The following is a 26330-nucleotide window of genomic DNA, read 5'->3' as shown; positions in this document are numbered from 1 at the left end:
CTTTCTCACATACCCAGACTTCTCACTTCCATGCTTTTTCTCTCTCTCTCTCACAAACACACACACACATCAGTCACCTCCCTGACTAATGTCTCACACACACATCAGTCATCTCCCTGAGCAATCACTTTCATTGTCTCTCACATACACACACACACAAACACACACACACACATACATCAGCTCTCTGACCAGTTTCTCTCAATCACACACAGGCTGGCTGGCTGGTTGCTTCTCTCTCTTTCTCTCACTCACTTCCTCTCCCACCACCTCCCGAGCACAAATGGTAGCTGCAGCAGCCCCCGCAGGCCGAGAAAGAAGAATCCCATCGGCCGCAGGAGGCTCATGCTGCTGACTCCTTTCTCGATTACCGCCTGCTTCAATTGCTCGGGGGCCGATGTTGCAGCCACCGCTGCTACTTTATCACGCGGCACGGCTCTTTCTCCTTCCCGCGCACCGTGTATCACTTCCTGTTCTGGGTCACGGGGGGGAGGAGGGGGGGCTGGCGCGGGAAGAAGAAAAGGCCAGCAGCGGGTGCCACTGCTTCTTCTAGCACCGCTGCCGTTCCCACTGGGCTTGCACGTGCTGATAGCCCGGCGGCAACGGCAGCGGGAGAGACCGGGAGCATGCGACACACCTGCCGGTGCTTGGCGGCGCCGCGGACCGGCAAAAAACACCCAACGGTCCGGTCCCGGTGGTTGGGGACCCCTGCTCTAGAGGAATAAGGAACATTGTGTAACTTTAGCATGGGTTATTTTTCCCTATATGCATCACCTTGCACTTATCCACATTAAATTTCATCTTCCATTTGGATGCCCAGTTTTCCAGTCTCACAAGGTCTTCCTGCAATTTATCACAATCTGCTTGTAATTTAACTACTCTGAATAATTTTGTATCATCTGCAAATTTGATTACCTCACTCGTCGTGTTTCTTTCCAGATCATTTATAAATATATTGAAAAGTATGGGTCCCAATACAGATCCCTGAGGCACTCCACTGGCCACTCCCTTCCACTGGGAAAATTATCCATTTAATCCTACTCTCTGTTTCCTGGCTTTTAGCCAGTTTGTAATCCATGAAAGGACATCACCACCTACCCCATGACTTTTTACTTTTCTTAGAAGCCTCTCATGTTCTTATTCGTTACTTTTTACATTGTAATGTGCTATATATTTATTTGTTTTAAAATGTAATCTGATTTGTGCTAAACTCTGACAACGTGGAATATCAAATATAATAAAATTAATAAAGTTGAATATTTAATGAAAGGGGTAGTTCTGTGACAACCGAATATCCTAATAAAAATAGTTGTTATTAAAGCATATAAAAATTAACAAACATAAGCCCATCTCTCCACTTCTGATAAATGTGATTGCCTGGTTGGTCACGAGTAAATCAGAAAAAAAAATCCTTGCTCATCTTGAACAGTAGAATTCCCGACAAGCCTAATGGACACAAACTCCATCATCTATAATCAGTGCTGCGAATGCCATGGATCCAGTCCTTTGTTTCCTAGCTTTCATCCTGCACTTTCACAGCGCTAAAATACTCTTTTCTCCTCGGCCAGCACAACCAGGCATGATTGTAGACGGCACCCAATCATGGTAGGCGAAAGAGGCGAGGCGGGCTTTGATTGGACATTCATCGAGATGTCGCTCTTCTTTCCTTCCTGCGCCTGCTGGTCGCGCTAACCGCGTGGGCGGGCTGCGCGGATTTAAACCGTTAGCGCCGCTTCTTTAGTTGGATGTAAGTAGATGGTTGCTTCTTCTTTCGTTTAGTATTTGACCGGCAAAGGGGGGGAGGGGTGGGAGCTAGCGCGCGCAGCTGATTCTGGGTCGCGGATGTTTGGGTGGGGTCGACCCGTTGTAATCCTTAGTATGTGCTGAGGGAAGTGCGCGTTGATTTTGGAAGGCGAAGATGTTTCTTGCTCTGGAGTAATTTACTAACATTTTTTTGTCTGTTCATGGGGCACGTGCGCTGCTCGTTGGTGTCTAGGTGGGGTTTAACAGGCTCTGTGAGCGGAAAACGCATGGGCTCGTTTGAACCCAGCTTCCCGCCTCCGAAAACTAGGCTAGCTTTGTTTCGGCCTGGTGGACTTTAAAGAGCACCTTCATAAGCTTGCCCACACCACCCCATGGCCTCTAGAGCTAGCATCTTTTTATAGTTCAGGTTACATTACTCTGAGATTCCAGAGACCAGTCAGCTGTAAGTTTCTTCTTACGGCCTACTAGCTGTCTCTACCGGGTAATTTGGGCAAGGCGAAAAAAAAAATAGCATCTATAGCCAATTTGGCAAGGCAGCTATTAAAAAGTCGCACCCTTTAATATGGTGTTTGACCCAGACTCGCTGATCACATGGGTAATGACAAATGTTTTTCCAGGAAATTGTACCAATAAAATGGAAAAATAGTTCTATATTGCTCCTAGTGCACTGCCCCTCTCAAGAAGCAATGTGGGATAAGGGATGAGAAAATGGGAGCTTGGAGGTGGTAGTTCTGTTACCTGACCACCCTTGAGTTTATAAGAAGTAAAACATTTGTGTAAACATTCATCTAAAACTAGGATTTCAGGTACAAAGTGATAAAACTGGAAGCTTTGGAGAACAAACTCTCCCAAGTCTGTATCAAACGAATAAAGGCTTACTGCTTTAAGGTGTATGTGCAATATTGTAGGCTTTGAATTTGCCAATACTTAATGGCTGTCATAATCCTGTGAATTAATTTGAAGCTTGTATACATCTTCAACTGTTTTTTAATGTAAAGCTCTTTTTCCTTTTAATGTATGAAGGGGGAATTATTAATTTATCCTAATTTGATTTACCATAATTATAATCAGTAAAATATAGCCATAAGTCTTAAAAGCAAATATTAGCTCCTTTGACTTCACCCTAGAATTCTTAGAATATAAGCAGAGTTTAGGTTGGCATGCATTTTTGCCATATCCTTTTATTTAAGCCTGTACAGTTATGACGATTTTAGTTTGAAGCTGAAAGGCAAGTATTGTTTATTTGAAATCTTGTGAATTTGGGCAAGTCACTTTATCTGCCATTGCCTCAAACTTAGTGCTTGATTCACTAAGGGTTTTCCCATATATACAAAATGGAAGAAAAGTCTTAATTCCTGTACGTACCCTGGTCAGTCCAGACAGTGGGTTGAGCCTCCTTTCCAGCAGGTGGAGACAGACTAAAACTTGAAGGATGCCCTATATCATGACAGAGCCTATCCTCTACCCCTTCAGTATTTGTCTGTCTCCAGCAGGTGCAGCATCTCACCTTCGGTTCTCTGCTGTAGGCTAGTCAGCCTCTTCTTCTTTCTTTTTTGGCTCAAGCAAGTAGTTCTTTTGATTCCCGCTTGTTTTAGAAACAAAGGAAAAAATCTATGAAGGAAAGTTTGCTGCCTTTTAGTGCTTTTACTGTTTTTGTGTGGGAGACGTCCATCTCCCAGCTCTTGCCCGGCTCAGGGGGGCTTTGCCCCTTTTGCAGGAGGGGGTTCCCTGCATAGTCCTGAGTCCGTGGATGCTTCTAGGTGTGGGGACCGACGCTCTCCGGGCCTTGTTCCCCCTCTGGCTGCCGAGAGGGTTTTTTAACCTGCTGCTGCGCTCAGTAAAAAAAAAAAAAAAAAAAAAGAGTTTAAAAGTTTCAAACTTTCAATAAGTTGCAGGTACTCACCTACCTCTAACTTATTTGCAGTAGTTGACCAGCTTTTTTATTTTTTTCTGGTCAGAGTAGGGCTAGAACCGGCAGCCAGAGAAGCAGAAGGCAGCAGGTTTCCCGCCTGCTCTCTCCTGCTGTGCAGGCTGTCAATCAAGCTTTTTTTTTCAGCTTTTTTTTTTTTCCTTCAGCCGCCCGGCTGGCAGCCTGCCTTTCTTGTGGGCTGCCCTCTTCGCATTTTTCGCAGCAGGGCCTCTGCACTGCTTGCCTGCCAGGTGGGGAAGGTCCCTCCTCGGCAGGACAAGCAAATTTAGCCCGGGGCTCCACTCCTCCCGGCATGGCTAGGCCTTTCCCGGGTTGGCAGAGCCCGGGAATGGCCGCCAGCTTGGATTTTTCATCGGGGCCGTTTTCAGTGCTCCCTGGTGCTGGGGGGCCAGATTTTTTTGATTTAACCCCCAATTTGGCCCCCGCGGGTGCCCAGGAGGGGGAACCTGACCTTCCCTCGCCCCCCCCCCCCCCCAGCCAAATCCAGGGTGCCTTTTTCAGCGGTTTTTGTCCTCCTCATGCACAAATCTTATCTAGCTAGCCTGCATGAGCTGGACGAAAGCCCCCCCCCCCGGCCAAAAATCCCTCGTTCAGCACCGTTGACCACTGACTGGCCACGGAGCCCCAGGGACCAGTTCGGGTGTGGGTGGTCCCTGGGGTGCCCCCCCCTGGTGTCTCCCGTGTCCTCAGACCCCGCTGCTTCCTCGGATTCGGCGGATGCCCCCCCCCTAGAGGGGGATGACCCTAGAGCCCTCCGTCTTTTTCGTAAGGAGGAATTAGAGCCCCTCCTCCCTTTTGTTTTGCAGGATCTGGGTCTGGATAATCCCTCCGTGGATAATCTCATGGCCTCGCTCCCTAAGGATATGAACCCAGTTCTGGGAGGGCTCCGGCCTCTGCCTTTCCCTTCCACCCCATGCTTGAGCTCCTTATCCTGCGGGAATGGGAGGCTCCTGAGGGTGCGCTTCGGGTGGGGCGTGCGATGGATAAGCACTATCCCCTCCCGCAGGAGGGCTTGGAGCTGTTGCGATATCCATCGGTGGATTCTTATGTTTCTGCAGTGGCCAAGCACACCACGATTCCAGTGGAAGGTTCCACAGCCTTGAAGGATTCAAAAGATCATAAGCTGGAGGCTCACCTGAAGCGCATCTTCGACGTTCTGGCCCTCGGGGTCCGGGCGTCTTGCTGTAGCAGTCTCATGATGTGAGCGGGCCTCCAGTGGGTCCAACAGTTACTCTGCGCCCGGGAGCTTCCGCCAGTGAGGCAGAACAAGCCAAACGTCTGGAGGCAGTAACCGTTTACGTATCGGATGCCCTCTACGATCTGGTCCGTGTCCAGGCGAAGGCGATGATTTTGGCAGTGGCGGCCCGGAGGCTCCTTTGGCTACGCCACTGGTCGGCTGATCAGTCCTCAAAGACGCGGCTGGGCACGGTGCCCTTCAAAGGTAAGATGCTTTTTGGCGAGGATCTCGAGAAGCTTATGGACTCCTTGGCTGACAACAAGGTCCATAAGCTCCCAGAGGACCACCCTAAGTCTTCCCGATCCTTCGCAGCTTCTCGCTTCAGGGGCCAGCGTCGCTTCGCTCCTCGGGGGCGGGGCGGTTCTGCGAGGGGGTCTTCTCGTGCGCAGTCCTGGTCGCAGTCCTTTCGTGGCAGACGGCCCTTTCGTGAGGGCCAGCCCATGCGTGCCACCACTAAAACTGCCACGCAATGAAGTTCAGCCGACCCATTCCTCGGTTCCTTACCTCGGCGGACGCCTCTCCCTGTTCTTCGAGGAATGGGTCAAGATCACGTCTGATCAGTGGGTTCTCGACATTATCAGAGACGGGTACGCTTTCGACCTCGTCAGGGAACTTCCAGATCTTTCTTTTCTCGCCTTGCGGCCGGGCCAAGAGGGACGCGGTGGTCCAGACTCTCTCCAAGCTTCTGGATCTGGGAGCGGTGGTCCCAGTCCCGAAAAGGGAAACTGGCGCTGGCCAGTATTCTATTTACTTCACCGTGCCCAAAAAGGACGGGTCCTTCCGCCCAATATTGGACCTCAAGAGGGTCAATCGGGCTCTCAAGTTCCCCCACTTCCGCATGGAAACCCTGCGGGCGGTCATTGCGGCGGTCCGCCTCGGAGAGTTCCTTGCTTCCCTCGATCTCGCAGAAGCTTATTTTCATATTCCCATTCACCGCGACTATCAGAAGTATCACCGATTCCACATTCTCAACCAGGACTTCCAGTTTCGAGCTCTCCCCTTCGGTCTCGCGACTGCTCCTCGCACCTTCACGAAGGTCATGGTAGTAGTAGCGGCGGCCTTGCACTGGGAGGGGATTCTCGTCCATCCCTATCTGGACGATTGGCTCATCAGGGCCAAGTCGGAGACCTCTTGCCAGCGGGCGGTGGATCGCGTCTTGGAGCTCCTTGCCTCTCTCGGGTGGATAGTGAACTTTTCCAAGAGCAAGCTTCAGCCCTCCCGGGAGTTGGAATTTCTGGGAGCCCACTTCGACACCCGAGTAGGCAAGGTTTTCTTACCTCGGGCGCGAGCCCTCAAGCTGATCGATCGGGTCCAGACTTTGATTGCCCTACCTTCCCCGACAGCCTGGGATTATCTCCAAGTCCTGGGATCCATGGCTTCTACCATCGACCTTGTCACCTGGGCTTTTGCTCATATGCGTCCGTTACAGAAAGCTTTGCTGTCCCATTGGCAGCCAGTGTCTGAGCAGTTCCACATAGTCCTTCCGTTCTTGGATTCTACTGCCGACGAATTACAGTGGGGGCTGTCTCTTCCTCATCTTCTGCAAGGGATGCCTCTTCAAGCTCCACAGTTGGACGATGGTGACCACGGACGCCAGCCTGTTGGGCTGGCGTGCGGTCTGCCTTTCTCAGTCCACCCAGGGAACATGGTCGCAGACTCAGTCGCGCTGGCACATCAATTGACTGGAAACTTTGGCGGTCCGCCTGGCTCTTCAGGAGTTCCTTCCCCCTGATCCGCGGCAAGGTGGTACGAGTCCTGTCCGACAACTCCACCACAGTCGCCTACATCAATCGCCAAGGGGGCACTCGCAGTCGTGTTTCCCCCGTGGCCACTGGTGGGGAAAGTTCTCAGGAGAATCGAGCTCCACCGAGGACCGGTGATTCTCGTCGCTCCCGAGTGGCCACGAAGGCCGTGGTTCACGGATCTCATCAATCTAGCGGTGGACGGGCCCCTGCGCCTCGGTCAACTTCCTCGTCTCCTCCGGCAGGGGCCTGTATATTTCGACCAGGCCGATCGCTTCTGTCTTGCGGCCTGGCTTTTTAACGGCGTCGCCTGAGGTGCAAAGGTTATAGGGAGGAGGTCATCTCCACCCTGCTGCGAGCCCGGAAGCAGTCGACTTCTCTGGCCTATGTGCGCATCTGGAAAGTTTTTGAGTCCGCGTGTACGGAGGCGGATGTCCCTGCGCGCTCCGCCTCGATTCCTTTGATTCTTTCTTTTCTTCAGAAGGGTCTCTCTAAGGGCCTCTCCTTCAGTTCTCTACGCGTTCAAGTCTCTGCGCTCTGCTCTCTCCTGGGGCGGGTGGACGGTCATGCCTTAGCAGCTCACCCTGATGTGATTAGTTTCCTGAGGGGCGTTAGACACCTCCGCCCCCTCCCCCTCTCGTGCCACGTGTCAGTGGAGTCTCAACCTAGTCCTTCGTGCTCTCTGTGCGGCTCCCTTCGAGCCTCTTCGCCACGCTACGCTCAAGGATCTTACTCTAAAGACTGTCTTTCTGGTCTCTATTTCCTCTGCTCGCCGTATTTCCGAGCTTCAGGCGCTGTCCTGTCGGGAGCCCTTCTTGCATTTTTCGGATTCCGGGGTCTCTCTCAGGACGGTTCCTTCCTTCTTACCTAAGGTTGTCTCCGCTTTTCACGTCAACCAGTCGGTAGAACTCCCCGCGTTCTCGCCGGAGGTCGCGGGTACGGCTGGTGGCGACCTCCGTCGGCTGGATGTCAAACGAATCTTGCTTCATTATCTCCAGGTCACTAATGACTTCCGCGTATCGGACCATCTCTTCGTCCTTTGGAGTGGTCCCAACCGGGGTAAGCAGGCTTCTAAGACCATGATTGCGCGTTGGTTGAAAGAAGCCATTTCCTTGGCGTACCTTTGTCAAGGTCGTCCGCTTCCTGAGGGTCTGAAAGCCCATTCCTTGCGTTCTCAGGCTACTTCGTGGGCGGAGAGTCAGTTTGTCTCCCCGCAGGAGATTTGCAGGGCTGCCACTTGGACGTCTCTGCACACTTTTTCTCGGCACTACCGTCTGGATGTACACGCTCCAGTGTTCGGTTCCTTTGGACAGCAAGTGCTTCGAGCGGGACTGTCTCGGTCCCACCCAGTTTAGGGAAGCTTTGGTACATCCCATTGTCTGGACTGATCCGGGTACGTACAGGAAAGGAAAATTAGTTCTTGCCTGTTAATTTTCGTTCCTGTAGTACCACGGATCAGTCCAGACGCCCTTCCCTGTCTATCTTCTGTCCTCTCGAAGCTTGTTTTCTTGCAGGTCTGCAGATTTTCATATATTTCTTTGTGCGAGATTACTGAGCAATTGCACCGGAAGCCTTGGTTGTTTTCTTATACCAAGCTGATGCAAGAGTGTATAGGTATACCATGTTTTTCTACATTATTCTATATTTGCTTCGTTGAGCTTTACAGTTACTTGCTTGATCCTATTCTTGGGTTTGTTGTTTTATGCTTTGACATACGTTATACTGAAGGGGTAGAGGATAGGCTCTGTCCTGATATAGGGCATCCTTCAAGTTTTAGTCTGTCTCCACCTGCTGGAAAGGAGACTCAACCCACTGTCTGAACTGATCTGTGGTACTACAGGAACGAAAATTAACTGGTAAGAACTAATTTTCCTTTAATCTGGCCCTTAATTTGTAAACCCTCTGAGGATAGGGAAATACCTACAGTATCTGAATGTAATCCATTTTGAAGTGCCAAGAAATGGATTATAAAAAAATAAACTTTATTCAGTTCTTTGTGTAACAGTCAATGCTTTCCTAGCATGTAGACAGGTGAACTCAGGACCAGTGTTCCCAACAGGAATCCGGTTGGCACCGATGATGAGGTTGAGCCTGATTCCCTGGAAGATGGGAAATTCCTCCAGAGCTGGAACTGTATCAAACCATGTTGTGGGTCTTTCATAGAAATGAAATGCTGGCCCTGATTTCCCAGACCTTGAAACAGCTGGGTGTCCCTGGTTCAGATGCTTTGTCAGAGCAGAGGAAGAATCCCATTTTGGTTTCCTTACGTAAAGCCTCCCCCCCCCCCCCCCCCCCTTGGTGATGGATGCCATTCAGGAATTGATTGATCTGGAATGGGATGCCCCAGAGCTAAATTTTACAGGGGGTCGGACATTGGAAGGCCTGTATACCCTGGATCCAGCTGTGAGAGAGTGTTTGCGTTTTCCCAACGTGGATGCTCTGATATGTGATGTTTCTAAGCGGATGACTATCCCCGTAGAGCAGTGGTTCTCAACCTTTCTAATGCCGTGACCCCGCAATACAGTTCCTCATGTTGTGGTGACCCCTCGCCCCGCCCTCGCCCCGTGAGGGTGGGGTGAGGGCGGGGCTTTGGTCATATGGGGGTGGGGTTATGGATGGGGTTGGATTTTAGTGCACACTTATCATTTAATTATGACATTTATAATGTGAATGTAACTCAACTCACCATAGGTTCTCACATGCATGGCATACTGACCCATGATCGTCACGGGGCTAGATGTAAAAGTACAGTTTGTATCCACGGGAACCCCCCTGACCCACAATAATGGATGTAAAGCAGAATTATGACATTCCCCATACAACTCACCCTACAAAAAAGATATTCTGGTTCTAGTGACATCTCAGTAACAGCAACTCAAACTCCTTCTATTTCCAGGCTCAATAGCCCTACTTATGAAAAGACAGCAGTTTACCACCAATGCATGTCCTCTGAGAAAACACAACAAATAAGACCGATACAAACGCTTACATGCTAGCAAAATATCTCATCTCGGTAACAGACACAGAACCGACCTAACATACTCCCAGGATCTGTAGTAATGCACATAAACTAATCCGCACACAGTTACACCTGTATTATGGAATACACTCAAACAGGAGCAACCCTATCTATGAAAAGGCAACACTACAAATATTAAATCAGGTCCTAAAAACCAATACACCTCTTATTAGGAAAACAGAACTAGCAAGCAGCTATAGATCTCCACACAGAAATAATTGTAAAACTATACTAATAAGCAGAATAAATGTTTCAAAACAGCTATGAACATCCAACAATTAAAAACGCATAAAAACTATTAAACATTCTCCAAACACCAATAAAATATTTCAAAAAAGCAGACATCACACAATTAAAATGGCAGTCAAGAAAAATAAACTTAAAAAGCCACCTTTACTTACCCCCTCCAGCAGCTCTCCTACTCCTCTTCCCTGCAGGCCGTGGCACTCACCAGAAGCAGCAGTAGAAGCTAAGCTCTATACTTATGGTCCTCTTCCTTAGTGCCCATGACTCACACACACACACACACCATACCAGTCATGCCCCCATGACCAGTTTCTGTCTCTCACACACCAATCATCTCCCAAACAGTCTTTGGCACACACACACCAGTCACCTTCCTGAACAGTTTCTCTCATGCCATACACACACACACACACAGGCTTCCCACTCCCGTGTTCTACTTACATATACGGGCTTCTCACTCTCATAATCACTTTCTCACACACACACACACCAGTCACCTTCCTGAACAGTTTCTCTCATGCCATACACACACACACACACACACAGGCTTCCCACTCCCGTGTTCTACTTACATATATGGGCTTCTCACTCTCATAATCACTTTCTCTGTCTCTCTCACACACACACACTCACTCACTCACCAGTCTCTCACTCCCATGCTTGTTCTCTCCACATGCACAGGCTTCTCATTCCCATAATCACTTTCTCTCTGTTACACACACACCAGTCTCTCTCATTTCCATGCTCACTCTCCACGTGCACAGGCTTCTCATTCCCTGAATCACATTCTCTCACATTCACACACACACACCAGTCTTTTTCTCTCACACACACCATCACCTTACCAAGCAGTCTCTCTCTCTCATGCATGCACACTCACCCTGGTTTCTCACTCCCATGCTTTCTTTCACCCCCACAACACCAGGCTTCTTACGCCCATGCTTTCTCACATACCCAGACTTCTCCCTTCCATGCTTTTTCTCTCTCTCACACACACACATCAGTCATCTCCCTGACTAATGTCTCACACTCTCACACACACATCAGTCATCTCCCTGAGCAATCACTTTCATTGTCTCTCACATACACACACACATCAGCTCTCTGACCAGTTTCTCTCACTCACACACAGGCTCGCTGGCTGCTTCTTTCTCTCACTCACTTCCTTCCCCCTCCCCCCCCCCCCCCGGAGCACAAATGGAAACTGCAGCCTCCTCCTCCTCCAGCCCCCGCAGGCCAAGAAAGTAGAATCCCATCGGCCGCGGGAGGCTCCTGCTGCTCTCTCTCTCCTTTCTTGATTTCCGGCTGCTTCGATTGCCCGGGGCCCGTTGACGCTGCTGCTGCCGCTGCTGCTTTATCACGCGGCACGGGCCGGCTCTTTCTCCTTCCCGTGCACCGCGTCTCGCTTCCTGTTCCGGGTCACGGGGGGGGGGGGGTGCGCGGGAAGAAGAAAATGCCCAGCCACAAGTGCCACAGCTTCTTCTAGCGCCGCTGCCGTTCCCGCTGGGCTTGAACGTGCGGCAACGGCAGCGGGAGAGACCCGGAGCACGCGACGCACTACCCGGTGTGTCGCGTGCTCCGGGTCTCTCCCGCTGCCGTTCCCGCTGGGCTTGAACGTGCTGACAGCCCGGCGGCAACGGCAGCGGGAGAGACCGGGAGCGCGCGACCCCTGCGTTTTGGGCGTTCGACCCCCGCCGGGGTCGCGACCCATAGGTTGAGAACCGCTGCCGTAGAGGGAGGAATGGCCTTCAAGGATGTTCATGATAAGATTGAGGCTATTTAGCAAGTCATTGAGGTAATGGCGATGAATTTACGATTGCTTCCTGTTGCGCCCTAGTGGTGAGATCTTGCCTGCTTCTCTCTCAGAAGGTTGATGAGTCTGGAGGGAATTCCAGCGCGGTTATGGAGCCTGTTGCTGCTTTCTAGCAGACGTAGGCCGTGATTTGGTCCGGACCTCGGTTAGAGGAGTGGCTTTGGTGATGGTGGCCAGGCATCAACTCTGGTTGTGAAATTGTTCAGCTGACGCAGCTTCCAAAGCCAATCTTACCAAGCTGCCCTTCAAAAGCTGGCTCTTGTTCGGGAATGAGTTGGAGAAACTGGCCAGTGGGGACAAGTCTCCCGTACCTCTGTTGCCGAAGGATAGGAAACAGTTACAATGCCCCTTTGGTATGAGGGGTCATTTCTGAGATTCCAGGCGTTTTTGTCCCTACAGAGGGATGGCCTTTCGGTAGGTCTCAGTCCTTTCACCCCTGACAGCTCAAGAGAGGAGCAGGCTCGGGGGGGTGGGGGGTGGACCTTATTGACCTTCCCAATGAAGGGGGTCGCTGCAATAAAGGCGCATAGAAAGCAGGCACTGAACAGTCGGCGCCCGCTCTCTTAACACGTGCATGGCACCCCAAAGGAGGGCGCCATGCAATATTTAAATTAGGGGGTCACGTTAGTAAGGATGCGTTAGGGTCGCTTGCACAGCAGTCACGAAAACAGATGCCGATAAACCCGGCAAGTGTCCCGCACAGATGGCCGGACGGGTAGGGTTGTGCGCTGAGAGAAAAAAGGCGGGGGACGAAGCAGAGACAGTGCCAGGGAAACCCACGGTGGTTGGAGTGGAGTTCCCAAGCTGTGGTGCGCGGTCCCTGGGAGAAAAGGTGGCGAGACACCCCCTTAGCAGGGGCCCGGGAGAGGGGGGCAAGGTAGCCGCTGCTATGTCATTCTTAGCCACGGACAGCAGGAAATCGCTGTTTGAACTGTCAAGAGAAGACGGGGAGGGCAGGCGCTGCTGCTCTGGAAGGAGTGAGGTAGGAGGAAGTGACGTACGGCAGTCACGACAACCAGCGCCGGGTTTATCGTCTGTTTTCCTTAGCGGTGGGCATCCACGAAAACCGACGCCGATAAACTCTGCGTTTGGTGTTTGTGATGGGCCCGATTTGTTAATTTTTTTCTTTTATTTCTTTTCTATTTCTTCTTTTTTCGACGTGCACATCTATTATCCGATTGGAACCAACGCTTTCTACGCTTTGCTTTGTTGGGGTGCCATTATTAGTTTCGGGTGCTGCCTTTTGGTCTAGCCACCGCTTCCAGAACGTTTTCTGAGTTTATGGGGGTTGTAGTGGCGGCCTTGCAAAAAGAAGGAATCCTGGTGCACCTGTATTTGGACATCTAGCTGATTTGAGCCAAGTCTCAGGAAGAGAGCTGCCTGGTGACGCAAAGGTGATCTCCTTATTACAGGAGCTTTGTTGGGTGGTGAACCTGACCAAGAGCAATCTTCAGCCAACTCATTTGTAATATCTGGAGCTCCGGTTTGACATTGGACAAGGCAGAGTTTTCCTATCGGAAGTTCGGATCCAGAGGTTGATGAACATCATACGCCCGATGGTGTGGTTCTACTTACAGTTACTTGGCTTGAAGTCTACTACCCTGGAAGTAGTGCTGTGGACAAGGGCGCATATGCGTCCTCTTCAGCACTCTCTTCTATCTCGTTGGAACCTGCATTCTCATGATTATGCGGTTCAGCTCCACTTGCTGATGGACATCTCCCACATCCAGTGGAGGTTGCAGGAGGATCATCTGAGAAAGGGAGTTTCCTTGTCCTCTCTGGCCTCGCTAGTACTTAAGACAGATGCAAATCTCCATGGCTTGGGGGCTCGCTGTCTGGCGTTAACTGCCCAGGGGTACTGGAATGCCGAAGAGTCCTGCTGGAACATCAATTGCCTGGAGGTCTGGGCGGTACGGCTGGCATGCTTGCAGTTCAGCCACAGGCTGCGGAATCAAGGGGTTTGTGTGATGTCGGACAATATGACGATGGTGGCCTATATCAATCGCCAGGGAGGAACCCAAGAGCCAGCAACTGTCGCAGGAAATAGAACAGCTGATGGAAGGACAGAAGTTTATCTGCAGATGATCTTGGCCTCTCACATTGCAGGAAAAGACAACACAAGTGCAGACTTTCTCAGCAGGGAGAGTCTGGACCCAGGAGAGAGGGTGTTGTCAGCCGAGGCATTTCAGCTGATCATGGATTGCTGGGGCCTCCTGTTCCTAGACCTACTGGTGACTTCTCAAAATGCGAAGGTTACTCGATTTTACAGTTGCAGGAGAAATCTGTGGTCCCTGGGAATGGATGCTTTTGTACAGATCTGGCCGGATGAAAGATTGCTTTATGCCTTTCCTCCATGGCCCTTGCTGGGCAGGATAATTCACAAGATCAAAGGCCACAGGAGGCTAGTACTTCTGGTGGCACCAAACTGGCCCAAACATCCGTGGTATGCGGATTTGTGATGAGTCCTGGTGGAGGTCCCCCTTCGTCTTCAGCTGCAGATGGATCTACTACAGCAGGGGACGGTGCTTCATGAAGATCCATCTTGACTCTGTCTTACGGTTTGGCCCTTGAGAGGGCTCGACTTAAAGCATGGTTATTCCTCTGCAGTGATTGTTACTTTATTCTGCGCTCGCAACTTCTCCACTTCCTTGGTTTATATGTGGGTTTGGGAGTTTTTGAGGCCTAGTGTGAGAAGCAGGGTGTTCTTCCTCATTCAGTTAAGATCCCTCTCATTCTGGATTTTTTGCAGGATGGACTGAAAAAAGTCTTAGCCCTTATTTCCTTGAAGGTGCAGGTCACGGTTCTTGCTTGTTTCAGAGGCCTGGTGAATGGTGTTTCTTTGTCTCATCCTGACGTGGCCCATTTTTTTTTGAAGTGAGTGAAGCATTTTAGGCCTCCCTTAAGGTTACTGACTCCATTGTGGTGTCAGTTATGGCTGCGAAATTGGTCAGCTGATGCGACCTCCAAGGATAACATTACCAAATTGCCCTTTAAAGGCTCGCTGTTATTTGGGAGTGAGTGGGGAAAAATTGGTCAGTAAGTGGGGTGAATCTCCAGTTCCTCGTTTGCCAGAGGATAAGAAGCAGATGCCACACTCTTTTTAACATGAGGTCGTACTAGGGCATCCAGGCGTTTTTCATTCCTATAGAGGAACAGCCTTTCAGAGGACTTGACCTTCTGGTAGGATTCAATCCTTTTGTCCTTGACAGCCGAGAAGGGGTGCAGGTTTGGATAGTGGAACCTCCTGACCCTCCCAATGAAGGTTTGCCGACTCACGCCTGGGAACAGGTGTTGCGTTCGTGCTTCTTCTCACCCCTCGCTCCACCCTCTCTACCTTGGGAGCGACTCCCTTCGGCTCTGACGGACAGTTGCAGCCGCGGCTTCTCCCTGCCTCTTGGTCCCGGTGTCCCCCGGGCTGGCTTGACGCCACGGATCCGCCATGTTCCTGATGACGTAAGGGCGCGCTCCAGACTTTGTACCAGCAAGGACGCGAACCTTGGGGGCGTCCCCCGTAGTGACGTCATTCATTTTCACTTTAAAAGTTAGCAAGGAACTCCATTTGGACTTGCTTCGGCAGTCCATGCTACTTGCAGCAACGATCCGAGTCAGCCAGTGGAATCCTTCTCCACTGCTCGGCCTTTTCAAACTTACCAGGAGTACCCGCTCCATGGGGGCTCCGCTCTCTCTTCTTGATTTCAGATTGCCAAGACGAGATCCGGTACTCGCTCCTCGAGGGCCTACGTCCCTGAATACTCAGAAGACTCCTCATTGCCTGGAAGCGATCACGGACGTGAACACAGTGAGTTCTATTGTACATAGGAATCGGTACTCGCTCCATGAGGGCCTACATTCCTATAGCTCTGAAGACTCCCTTCTGTCTAAGATGGAGATTGAGAGTTACATTGGCAAGATTGCAGATAGGAACCGGTATTCGCTCCACGAAGGCCCATGTTCCTAGAATCCTTTACAGACTCTCTTCTACTCGAGAAGCCATTTCATATACAGCTATTGTGAGTTCTTATTACAGACTGTTTATAGGCACCAGTGCTCGCCTACGGCTCCTGTTCCTGAATATACTGAAGACTCTTCTGTGGCATAGAGACCATTGCAGACATCTACTATTGTGAGTGTACCATCTTGTTTCCCATATACCCTGTCTACTCACTACTTCTAGTCTCTCTCTACAGCTCAGCAACCCAGAGATTATATTCCAGTATCAGATGGACTTCAGCCCTGCCGGACACATCGACTCACTACTGCCACCACTGGTGGTTCAGCTTCCAGCCTAATAAAGAACTGTTTGTGTTTATTTCATATTCCAGCCTAGCTGATGGTTCCTCTCAGGATCTCCTCCTTGGGGGTGCTGTCATCTGCCATCGGCCCAGGGATTCACCATTTCCTCCAAGTGGTCATTCCTTACAATACTGTCACTCTGTGGAAGCCAACCACTACCGACCGCTAACACCACTTACAGAAGTATTAGCTATATATATATAACTCCTCTTTCTATGGGACTTGCCAACAGCCTATATATAACATGTCTCCGTAGCGGAGACATGATAGATTGCTATCTCAGTAGCGAAGTACAATATACCTATTGTTAGCTCCTCTTCTCCGAAGAGTGTCATCGAACAGATTGCCAACTCCTCTTCCTTGGGGAGTTGATCCATAACAGATTGCCACCTCCTTCCCTTACAGGAGCATCTACAGCAGTTTGCTAACAGATTACTAACTCCGTCCTCCTGATGGGGTAAGCACTACAGATAGCTAACTCCTCCCTTCTGGAGGAGCAGATCATGACTGATTGTTACTCCTCCCCCTTTCAGGAGGAGAGTGTAACAGGTTGCTAACTCCCTAGCAAGAATCGTATCAACAGGAGATAGGAAGATACCTCTCTCTCTTCTGTTAGAGGTGGGTCAAGATCACATTGGACCAATGGGTCCTGGAAGTGATATGAGAGGGATATTCTCTGGAGTTTCGCAGTGTTCCTCGGGACGTTTTCATGATGTCTCCCTGCCACTGCCCACAGAAGAAGCAGGCAGTAGAAACTACATTAGCAAGGCTCCTCAGTGTGAGGGCTGTGGTTCGAGTGCCCAAGTCACAAGAAAATACGGGGCAATATTCCATTTATTTCAGTGTGCCCAAGAAGGGAGGGCTCCTTTCATCCCAATCTGGATCTCAAAGGTGTCAACCTTCATCTCTGAGTGACACATTTTTGCATGGCAACATTGTGCTTGGAATAATGGCCTTGCAGTCAGAATTTCTGACCTCTTTGGATCTGTCTGAAGCATACCTTCATATTCCCATCTAACTAGAGTATCCGTGCTTTCTGCGGTTCGCAGTTCTGGGTTGCAATTATCAGTTTCGAGCCCTGCCCTTTGGTCTTGCCACCGCCCCAAGGACCTTTTCCAAGGTAATGATGCTAGAGGCGGCAGAATTGAGAAAATATGGGCTCCTCGTACACTTGTATATGGACGACTGGTTGATTTGAGCTATGTCACTGGAAGAGAGCTGCAGAGTGACCCACAAGGTGATCTCCCTATTGCAGGAGCACGGTTGGGTTGTGAACATGGCCAAGAGCAGTCTTCAGTCTGCTCAGTCGTAGGAGTACCTCAGGGTTTGGTTCAATACAATCAAGAGCAAGGTTTTCCTGCCGAAAGCGTGCATTCAGAAGTTGACAAGCTCCGTCTGTTATTAAACACTCTGCGCCCGACCGTTTGGCTTAATGGCAGCAACTCTGGAAGTGGTCCCATGGGCAAGGGCACATATGCATCCTTTTCATTGCTCCCTGCTGTCTCGGTGGAACCTGCAGTCTCAGGACTATTCGATTTGGCTCCTACTGGACGGCTGCAGTTTATCTAAAGAAGGGATTTTCCCTAGCACCACCGGACTGGCTGGTACTGACAACAGATACGAGCCTCCTTGGTTGGGGAGCTTATTGTCAGGACCTGACAGTGCAAGGGCGCTGGAATACAAAGGAGTGTCTCTGCAACATCAGTCGACTGGAAGCCAGGGCGGTCCGGTTGGCATGTTTGCAGTTCAGCGACAGGCTGCAGGGTCGATCAGTCTGGTTAATGTCTGACAATGCAACCACTGTGGCTTAAATCAATTGGCAGGGAGGAACCAAGAGCTAGCAAGTGTCACAGAAAACAGATCAGTTTATGGAATGGGCAGAAGTGCATCTACAGATGATCTCAACCTCACACGTAACAAGAAAGTCTGCTCCTACATTGTCCTTTCTCAGCAGGGAGAGTCTGGACCCAGGAGAATGGGCCTTGTCAGTCAAGGTGTTTCAGCTGATTCTGGATTGCTGGGATTCCCCATTCCTAGACCTGGCGACTTCTCACAGTGAGAATGTTCTGCGATTCTTCAGTCGCAGGAGAGATCCAAAGTCATTGGGGATTGATGCCCTTGTGCAGGAGTAGCCAGAAGACAAGTTGCTGAATGCTTTTCCTCCATTGCCCATGTTGGGCAGGTTGATTCGAAGGATCGAGCGCCACAGAGGGATGGTGCTTATGGTTGCTCCAGATTGGCCCAGGAGACCATGGTATGCGGATTTGTGGTGGCTACTGGGGACTTAGCCCTTTGACTTCTGCACACAGGAACCTAAGTCAGGGTCCAGTTCTTCACGAAGATCCGACTTGATTTTGTCTTATGTTATGGCCCTTGAGAAGGCTCGATTGTTGAAACGTGGATACTCTAGGGTAGTGATTTCTACCTTGCTTAGGGCTAGAAAATTCTCCACCTCCTTGGCCTATGTGCAAGTTTGACGAATGTCTGAGGCCTGGTGTGAGGATTGGGGTACTCTTCCTCATTTGGCCAAGATCCTGCTCATTTTGGAATTTTTGCAGGATGGCTTGAATAAAGGTTTGGCTCTAAATTCCTTAAAGATACAAGTAGCAGCTCTCGCCTGTTTCAGGGGTCAGGTGAATGGTGGTTCCTTGTCAGCTTATCTGGATGTGGCCCATTTCCTGAAACGAGTGAAACATCTTCATCCTCCTTTGTGGTTTCCAGTCCCCTTATGGAGTTTGTTTGGTTTCGGACTTTTAGTTGATCCTATGTTTAGACCAATGAATAACCTGCCCTTGTGGTTACTGACCTTGACAATGGTGTTTCTTGTGGCAATTTGTTCTGAGCTGACAGTTTCTGAGCTGCAGGCCTTGTCTTTCTGGGAGCTCTTCCTCCGGGTGATTCCAGGGGCAGTACGGATGCGTACTGTTCCTTCCTTTTTACCGAAGGTGGTCACTGAATTTCACTTGAATCAGTCCATCTCCCTGCTGTCTCTGGACAGAGAGCGAGAGAGATGTAGGGGAATATTGTTGGTTGCGACCCTTGGATGTCAAGAGACATATCATCTGGTATCTGGAGGTTACTGGGCCTTTACGGAAAACAGATCGCCTGTTTGTTTTTTCACAGCGGGGACTAAACAAGACCTGGCCTCGCGGGCAACAGTAGCCTGCTGGATTAAGGAGGTTGTCACGACAGCATACGTTGATGCTGCAAAGCCGTTACCTAGTCAGGTTAGGGCTCAGGCAGTGTTATGGGCGGAAGTAAGGTTGCTGTCTCCCGTTGACATTTGCTGAGCTGCGACGTAGTCCTCCTTGCACTCCTTTACTAGGTTGTATTGTTTGGATGTGCAGGCCCAGGATGATACAGCCTTTGCACATGTGGTTTTGACAGGACCGCTGGCAGCCTCCTGCCGTATTCGGGAATAGCTTGGGTACATCCCACTTGTTCTGGATTCATCTGACTGGATGCTAAAAAAGGAGAAATTACTACTTGATGATTTCCTTTTCTGTAGGACAGTCAGATGAATCCAGCTTCCCTCCCTTGGCTGCTGAATGATTATACCATGGTCCTCTTGTGTGACTATGTGTTACAGGGATTACTGGTAAGTGTTAGTCCAGTCCCTAAAGTAGTGTTAATACATTTTCTTGTCTGAGCTCAGTTTTGCCTGTTGACAAAGTATTGAAATGGTTATCTGTTTTTAATCAAGTTTTTTGTGAGTCTGTCCATAGTTGCTTTTGAAGAGAATAATGGCAGGCTGATGCCCCTGCAGGGGTATATATACAGTGACGTCAGTTTGCTCTGTCTCCATCTGCTGGTAGAGGTGCATAACCCACTTGTTCTGGATTCATTTGACTGTTCTAAACAAAAGGAAATTATCAGGTAAGTAGTAATTTCTCCATATATTGCAGTAATTTTCAAAAGTCCAGTTGTGTGCTTGCGTGTATAAAACCTATTGACCATTCAATAGCATATTTCTTAGCAATTTTCCAAAGCCCACTTAAATGCATGTAAAGACCAGTTTTAGGTGCGTAAATCCTTTTGAAAACTATTTCCATAGAACACATTTGAAAATTATGGTCTCTAAACAGGAGCATACCTTTCCATTAAGTCACCATTTGAAGTTCATCCTAGGCCATTTGTGACCACTGCTAAGTAACATTTTGAATTTTTAGCCCACCTTTCTAAATAATGTTCAAGGTGGCTTGTAGCATTAGTAGAATTCAGGTGCTATAAGTCCTTGCCCAACCAAACTTATAGTCTAAGGGCCTGATTTTCAAAAGCATTTACTCGAGTAGAACTGGGTTTTACTTGAGTAAATGGGCTTTTGAAAATTGTAACAATATATGCCATTGAATTGTCCATAGAATTTACTTGCTTAAGTGCACTGTACTTGAGTAAATGGCTTTTGACAATTGCTGTGAGTGTAGTTTCATTTATGTACATAAATCCTTTTGAAAATTACCCCCTTAGTGGGTATATGAGGCAATGGGACATAAAGTGACTTGCCCAAGTTCACAAGGGGGAAGTGAGATTTGAACCCTAGTTTCTCCGATTGTTAGAAACATAGAAATGACGGCAGAAGAAGACCAAATGGCCCATCCAGTCTGCCCAGCAAGCTACGCACTTTATCCATTTTTTTCCCCTTTTTCTCTCTCCCACCTTTTACTATTGGCTTCCAGTACCCTCCAGCCCTAATTCCCCTCCACCCCACCACCAATTTAGAGAGCAGCGCGGTATCTGCATCCAAGTGACATCCATATCAATTAGGGGTAGCAACCGCTGTAACAAGCAGGCCACACCCTTGCCCCATTCTCTTACCCACCCCTGTTTTTATTTTTGGTTTGTTTTTTTTTTGGAGATGGCAGCCCTCCATCCTTCTGCTCCGTGAAGGTGGAACACTAACTACTGGCCACTGGCATCCCGCTCCGTGAATGCCTCTGTGGCTACTGCCGCTCCGTGCAGTGTTTGAATGCCTCTGTGGCTACTGCCGCTCCGTGCACTGTTTGAATGCCTCCACTTTATTCACGCCCTCTAGACTTGATGGATCCACAGTGTTTATCCCACGCCCCTTTGAAGTCGTTCACAGTTTTAGACTTTACCACTTCCTCCGGAAGGGCATTCCAGGCATCTACCACCCTTTCCGTGAAGAAATACTTCCTGACATTGGTTCTTAGTCTTCCTCCCTGGAGCCTTAGGTCATTGCTTTAATTCTTAGGCCACTGCTCAGACATATTTCTAGTGTTGCTTTCACCATCTGACTTTGTAGCTTTTTTCTGGAGAAATAAAGGATTTCAGTGTTTATTTTTGTCTGTGTGGCAGTTTTCAGGTGCTGAATAATCGTAAGTTATAAAAATAGTGGACACTAACATCTGAGAATGGAAGAAAAAGATCTGACAGGAACTGAAGAGATTATTTGTTAGATGGTTTATGTTCTGATATACTAAGATGTTCTGATGGCACAGAATGGAGGAAAACCCCTAACAGCAGGATGAAAGACCTTGCGCTTCCATCGGCTTACCCCCTCCCACCCAATATTCCCACAAAAGACAAAACTCTCCAATGGCAGTAAAAATTGGCCGCAGTTTATTCGCTGAACTCGAGCCCTTACAATCATGAATATAACACCCCCAGAACTGGCCCCCCCACCTCACTTCCTCCTGTGCTTCCACCAGCTTGAGCCCTAATGGTGGAGCTACCCTCCCCTCAGCTGCCCCGCCTCGTGCCAGCATGAGCAAGCTTGCACCGGGAACCTAGCCCCACGGTTCGCCGGTCTTCCCGCGTAGCAGCCCCCCCCCCCCAGCTACGCGGGGCCTTAACCCCTCCTCCAAGTGCCCCCCCATCTCCCATTTTGACAACAACAATAACTCTGGGCTCGGGTTAACCGCCACCAAAAAACATGTAGTCTATAACATGGTTTTCCCCCCAAACTGCGGCCGTCTATCCCTTACTGCTGATCTCTTTTTCCAACCCTTCCTATATGGTATGGTTAAATAAATCCATACCGATGTCTGATAGGTGTACCCCATCCCCGCTGAAGAACCCTGCCTCCCCGCTCCAGGCCCATGAATGCCTAATCTAAAATCCCCCTTCCCTTCCCTTCCCATCCCATCCATCTACCTATCTGCTTATTCAACTTTTTTACCCCGCCCTTCCACACTTGTTCGTCTGCATTCTTCAACCTAACGATTATGTCTGACCATCCCAACCTCACCGAAGGCCACCTGACCCATATCTGAGCTAAATCTTTTTTGATACATGTGAGCAACTGTCTGCACGTTTTCTTCCCCACGTCATTGCCCCCCAAATGCACCAATAGAATATCTGGCACCCCCCACATGTCTATTCTCAACACATTCCCACATCACCTGCCTCCGTTCTCTTTCTGCCGGCTCCTGTTCGTCCGCGGCTTAGCGCATTCGGCGCCCTGACCCATCGGGGTCCCTGAGCCCAAGCCGCCCGACGCCATCTCCGGGGGTCCTGAGGACGCCGATCGCCGGTCCTCCCCCACGCGGCCGAAGAGCCCGCCCCCCGACGACGTCAGAGGCAGCGACACAGCAGCAGGTATAAAGGCCTGCTCAAACCTGCCTCCGTTCTCTTTCTGCCGGCTCCTGTTCGTCCGCGGCTTAGCGCATTCGGCGCCCTGACCCATCGGGGTCCCTGAGCCCAAGCCGCCCGACGCCATCTCCGGGGGTCCTGAGGACGCCGATCGCCGGTCCTCCCCCACGCGGCCGAAGAGCCCGCCCCCCGACGACGTCAGAGGCAACGACACTACACGTGAACAGACGCCCACACACACCTTCGTGACGCACGCCCAGCGACTAAAACTCCCCTTAAGCAATAGAACAACTTCCGGCGTCTCGCGCCGGGCGTCTCGCGCAGAAGGAGCGCGACTAAGGGGCCTGCCCCTTAGTGTGCCCCTTTGTGTGATCCTTCATCCCACCAAAGATGCCAGCGTCTTAGAAACAAGGGAAAGAACTGCCAATAAGACAACTACAACTACATCTACCGGAGTCTCACCTAGCCTATCACGTCATCACCGAGGCCTAGACTCTTGGCGGACTTCCTGACCCTTCCAAATAGCATTGAGACCAACGGTGAGTTCTTAACTTTTGTACACAATCACCTCCCACAATTGGCTCACAACTAGCTATTTGGCTCATGCGTCCTCTCACTTCGATCTCTCCCCACCACCTGCGTTTCAAGACTACTAAAGAATGTTATCTGGACAATAATACTACCTGAAACATAATATTTTACCTCCCCCTTCTTCTCTACGTCTTCCACCCCACAAATACCTCCTACTACTGTCACCCTTTCTAAGGTGTCCCATACACTGCAACTCTCTGCAGTGAACAGCATATCCTACTTACACCTACCAATTACTTATCCTTTGGTAACCCATTCATTAACTAACAAAATGGGTACTCAACACATTCCCACTATTACACACTTCTACACCCCATACAAAGCGATCCGAAACACCTACCAAACCCTACAACACAGATCACTTTTACCCATCATGGCCTCCCCCCTTACACAACTGCTAGGCATAATGACCTTTTCTGTTCTACTTCTAAATGCTCAATCTATTCTTAAAAAAACCACTCTACTATATGATATCCTCATCGATGAATCCCCTGACATATGTGCCATTACAGAATCCTGGTTAAAGGATACCGACACCGCTGTAATTAACCAACTTCCCACAGACACATATAGCATTTTTTCCATTCCTAGACACAAAAAGAAAGGAGGTGGACTACTCCTTGCCGCCAAAAAGAGATTCAACTTCACACTGCAAGCTACCCTCCCCCCTCCCAAATTGGAGATCAGCATCTTTAAATCCAACTCTCTCCAACTCTGCTTAATTTATGCCCCACCAGGTATTCTAGAAAAGAACCCCTCCCCTCTCATAGAATATATCTCCAAACACATAAACCTTGCCACTCCAGCCATCATCCTCGGAGACCTCAATCTCCATGTTGACCGTGACCCACCTTCCCCTTCATGCGAAATAATAATGACAGCTATGAATGCCCTTGGATTCAAACAGATCGTGACTAACCCAACGCACAAGGCTGGGCATACTCTCGACCTCATCTTTACCAATACTTTAGTCCAAGCTGACCACCCCTGCTCCACGCCCATTCCCTGGTCTGACCACTACCGTATTGATACACGATGCACTATAAAAGATACCCCCCGATCCTCACAACCCACAAAAACAATTAGATTTCGCAAACAGGCTAAAACCGAAGACGTCATAGAGGCCCTATCTGAAGAACTCCCTAACCTAGACCTCACGGATGCTAACTCTGCTACCTCTTCATGGTTCCAAATCACTACTGACATAGCAGATAGACTCTGCCCTTCCCAAACCAAAGAAATTAACCTAGACAAAAATAATAAAAAACCATGGTATACAAATGATCTTAAAACCATGAAATTGGAACTCCGTAAAATAGAAAAAACCTGGCGAAGGAACCGTCTCCCAGCCACCCTATCTCTGTTTCGCACCCAATTACACATCTACCGTAAGGCCACAGAGAAAGCAAAAAAAGATTTCTATGCCATAAGAATCCATCAATTCCAGTTCAACCCACAAGCCCTCTTCCAATATGTAACCAGCCTGATTACATTACCAGACAGATGCAACCCCGACAACGACGATGAAACAAAATGTGAGAAACTAGCTTCATACTTCCTCTCCAAAGTGGAAACCATTATGGCACGCTTCACAGCTCACACTGACCCTACAAACCTATCAGCATCCAAAAATACCCCCATAGACTACACCACCCAGATCACGCAACTGTACCCTGCCACGCAAACCTCAAACACCTCTCTCTCGAACTTTGAAAACACATCTGCACTAGAAATTGAAACTACACTCAAAAAAATCAAACCTGCCTTCCACCCCTCAGACAATCTTCCCACCAAAATGCTTCTCACAAGCCCCGCCACTATAGCCAAATACATCGCCAACATCCTAAATAAATCCATAACACTAGGCCAGGTCCCAAAGCAACTTAAGCAGGCCATTATTAAACCTACCCTCAAAAAACCGAATTTAGATCCCAATGAACCAGCCAACTACCGCCCCGTATCTAACCTCCCTTTCCTCTCTAAAATACTTGAAAAGATCATCAACAGACAACTCACAGATTACATTGAAGAAAACAACATACTCTCCTCATCCCAATATGGCTTCCGTAAACACCATAGCACAGAAACGCTACTCATCACCCTCTCGGAAACTATACTTAAAGCTATGGACAAGGGACAATCCCACATACTTGCACTGCTGGATATCTCTGCAGCATTCGACACGGTCAACCATCTCACACTTATCAAACGACTCATGGAAATTGGCATCTCTGGCACCGCCCTACTTTGGTTCCAATCATACCTTAATGACAGGAGTTACAGTGTAAAAATTGGCTGTAACAAATCCAAACCTGTCAAACTATCACAAGGAGTACCACAAGGCTCATCCCTTTCTTCAACCCTTTTTAATATATACCTCCTTCCCCTCTGCCAACTTCTTTCTAAACTGGGTATCCAGCATTTCATATATGCTGACGACGTACAGATACTCATCCCTATGTCTGACTCCATCACAAACGCAATGAAGATCTGGAACTCTGCTCTGTCTGAAATAAACAAAGTACTCACTAACAATTTCCTAGCACTCAACACCAACAAAACAGAGCTTCTCATTCTTTCTCCCCCTAACAACCCCTTGCACAATCTTCCCCCCACCCTCTCTCTACCCGGCCACCCTCCTACACAACAAGTCCGCAACCTTGGCATAATGATAGACAACCAATTCAACCTCAAAAAACTCATCTCTGCCACTATAAAAAGCGGATTCTTTAAGCTCCACACCCTGAAGAGAATCAAACCTCTTCTCCACACCTCCGACTTCCGCACAGTGCTGCAAGCCATGATTCTGTCCAAACTCGACTACTGCAATGCCATCCTACTAGGCTTACCAAAAAGTACCTTACAACCGCTACAGTTACTACAAAACGCTGCTGCCCGCATCCTCACCAATACTCACCGTCATGAACATATTACTCCAGTTCTTCAGTCACTACACTGGCTCCCCGTATCCTCCAGGATAATATATAAATCACTCACACTCATACACAAAGCCATTCACAACCAAAACATGCAATGGTTCCCAGAATATTTCTCACTCCACATTCCGACTAGACCAACAAGAATGCAACACCAGGCCAAACTCCAAACACCCTCTCCTAAACTCATGAAGCATGTCACGTTTA

The 26330-nt window shown here is 49.3% G+C and overlaps 1 protein-coding gene across 2 annotated transcripts in view; it reads left to right on the top strand.

Moving 5' to 3' along the window:
* The first annotated feature begins 1604 nt into the window (after positions 1 to 1604).
* Positions 1605 to 26330, top strand: part of LOC115093715 (cytochrome c) — a 68000-nt gene continuing 43274 nt past the window's right edge. Inside the window, exon 1 of one of the 2 annotated variants that reach the window (XM_029605880.1) lies at positions 1605 to 1747. The gene's annotated coding sequence lies outside the window, so the exon portion shown is untranslated. Of the gene's footprint in view, positions 1748 to 1823; positions 1936 to 26330 lie in introns of those variants that run through there. The other variant, XM_029605881.1, reaches the window with a different exon arrangement.

This window comes from Rhinatrema bivittatum, chromosome 6 (genome assembly GCF_901001135.1).
Source record: "Rhinatrema bivittatum chromosome 6, aRhiBiv1.1, whole genome shotgun sequence".
Taxonomy (NCBI): Eukaryota; Metazoa; Chordata; class Amphibia; order Gymnophiona; family Rhinatrematidae; genus Rhinatrema; species Rhinatrema bivittatum.
Note: the sequence above shows the minus strand (reverse complement) of the source record. Positions and strands in the feature narration are given on the sequence as shown.